This window comes from Oncorhynchus mykiss, unplaced genomic scaffold (genome assembly GCF_013265735.2).
Source record: "Oncorhynchus mykiss isolate Arlee unplaced genomic scaffold, USDA_OmykA_1.1 un_scaffold_304, whole genome shotgun sequence".
NCBI lineage: Eukaryota > Metazoa > Chordata > Actinopteri > Salmoniformes > Salmonidae > Oncorhynchus > Oncorhynchus mykiss.
In genome coordinates, this window is record NW_023493753.1 from 162,501 (window position 1) to 165,000 (window position 2,500).

General features: G+C 39.9%; 3 non-coding genes across 3 annotated transcripts; all 3 read right to left on the minus strand.

Moving 5' to 3' along the window:
• Positions 1 to 692: 692 nt before the first annotated feature.
• Positions 693 to 764, minus strand: trnae-uuc. The gene has a single exon. It is a non-coding gene; the product is annotated as a tRNA-Glu (tRNA).
• Positions 765 to 974: 210 nt separating this feature from the next.
• On the minus strand, positions 975 to 1,047 carry trnar-acg. The gene has a single exon. It is a non-coding gene; the product is annotated as a tRNA-Arg (tRNA).
• A 984-nt stretch (positions 1,048 to 2,031) lies between these two features.
• trnae-uuc lies at positions 2,032 to 2,103 on the minus strand. The gene has a single exon. It is a non-coding gene; the product is annotated as a tRNA-Glu (tRNA).
• Positions 2,104 to 2,500: the final 397 nt, after the last annotated feature.

Sequence of the window (2,500 nt, forward strand, 5' to 3'; positions counted from 1 at the left end):
TGCATCCCAAATGACAAGATGTTCTTTCCCATACTGGGAGTTCAACCCGGGCGAAAACCAGAAATCCTAAAAGCCAGACCATATGGGAAGACAGTTACTTTAAAAAAACATCACAGACAAATCCATAAACGTTGAAATGATGCTTGTTGTAATTACAAGCTCCATCTTTTTCTCAGCGATGTTGGAGAAAAGTCCCATATAAAATCAGTCTAAAATGTGTTTGAATCGAGAACTGCCAGACACAATGAAAAGTATACAGTATTTTTCCCAGCTTGATTTTGGTCAAATAAATCTAGTTTTGAGCCAAACAGGAGTCAAATATTCAATCTTCTGACCTGTTATCAGACACGTTATCCATTGCGCCACTGGCCGCACAGCCAAGCTGAAGTCAGGACACACCTAGGCCAGTGTACACAGTCATAGCTTCTGTCACCGACAAGGTTCCTTGGGATTTCTGTTACAGATGCAAATCTTAATTTGATCCTCCTGTTGTTGGATGAATTTTACTGCAGAGCAAGAAATGCAGCAATGAAGTGTATTCAACGTTTAAAAATGCCTCGTATAATTTGAATCTACATAACATGTCACATTTCCTGTTGCTGAGGGAATATTGTTGTGTTGTGTGAAACTGCTGCCAGTTAAAATGCAGTATCTGTTGTTACACAAGTGCATCCCAAACAACAAGATATTCTTTCCCATACCGGGAGTTGAACCCGGGCCACCTGGGTGAAAACCAGGAATCCTAACCGCTAGACCATATGGGAAGACACATACTTAAAATACACATCACAGACAAATCTTTAAATGTTGACATTATGCCTTTTGGATTAAAAGCTACATCTTTTTTTCTCTGAGATGTTGGGGAATGTCCAGATGAAATCAGTCTAAAATGAGTTTGAAGTGAGAACAGCCAGAAGCACTGAAAAGTATACAGTATCAATCCCGGCTTGATTTCAATAAATTAAATTAAGTATCGAGCCAGCCAGGAGTCGAACCTAGAATCTTCTGATCCGTAGTCAGACACGTTATCCATTGCGCCACTGGCCCCACGTCTAAGCTGAAGTCAGGTCACAGCTAGACCAGTGTACACAGTCATTGTGTCTGTCAACAACAAGGTTCCTTGGTTTTCTGTTTCAGATGCATATCTTAATTTGATCCTCCTGTTGTTGCATGAATTTTACTGAAGAGCAAGAAATGCAAACTTGAAGTGTATTCAATGTTTAAAAAGTCTTGTAAATTATGAATCTACAAAACATGTCACATTTGCTGTTGCTGAGGGAATATTGTTGTGTTGTGTGATTCTGCTGCCAGTTAAAATGTGGTATCTGTTCTTACACAAGTGCATCCCAAATGACAAGATGTTCTTTCCCATACTGGGAGTTCAACCCGGGCGAAAACCAGAAATCCTAAAAGCCAGACCATATGGGAAGACAGTTACTTTAAAAAAACATCACAGACAAATCCATAAACGTTGAAATGATGCTTGTTGTAATTACAAGCTCCATCTTTTTCTCAGCGATGTTGGAGAAAAGTCCCATATAAAATCAGTCTAAAATGTGTTTGAATCGAGAACTGCCAGACACAATGAAAAGTATACAGTATTTTTCCCAGCTTGATTTTGGTCAAATAAATCTAGTTTTGAGCCAAACAGGAGTCAAATATTCAATCTTCTGACCTGTTATCAGACACGTTATCCATTGCGCCACTGGCCGCACAGCCAAGCTGAAGTCAGGACACACCTAGGCCAGTGTACACAGTCATAGCTTCTGTCACCGACAAGGTTCCTTGGGATTTCTGTTACAGATGCAAATCTTAATTTGATCCTCCTGTTGTTGCATGAATTTTACTGCAGAGCAAGAAATGCAGCAATGAAGTGTATTCAACGTTTAAAATGCCTTGTATAATTTGAATCTACATAACATGTCACATTTCCTGTTGCTGAGGGAATGTTGTTGTGTTGTGTGAAACTGCTGCCAGTTAAAATGCAGTATCTGTTGTTACACAAGTGCATCCCAAACGACAAGCTTTTCTTTCCCATACCGGGAGTTGAACCCGGGCCACCTGGGTGAAAACTAGGAATCCTAACCGCTAGACCATATGGGAAGACACATACTTAAAATACACATCACAGACAAATCTTTAAATGTTGACATTATGCCTGTTGAATTAAAAGCTACATCTTTTTTTTCTCTGAGATGTTGGGGAATGTCCAGATGAAATCAGTCTAAAATGAGTTTGAAGTGAGAACAGCCAGAAGCACTGAAAAGTATACAGTATCAATCCCGGCTTGATTTCAATCAATTAAAAATTAAGTATCGAGGCAGCAAGGAGTCGAACCTAGAATCTTCTGATCCGTATTCAGACACGTTATCCATTGCGCCACTGGCCCCACGTCTAAGCTGAAGTCAGGTCACAGCTAGACCAGTGTACACAGTCATTGCGTCAATCAACAACAAGGTTCCTTGGTTTTCTGTTTCAGATGCATATCTTAATTTGATCC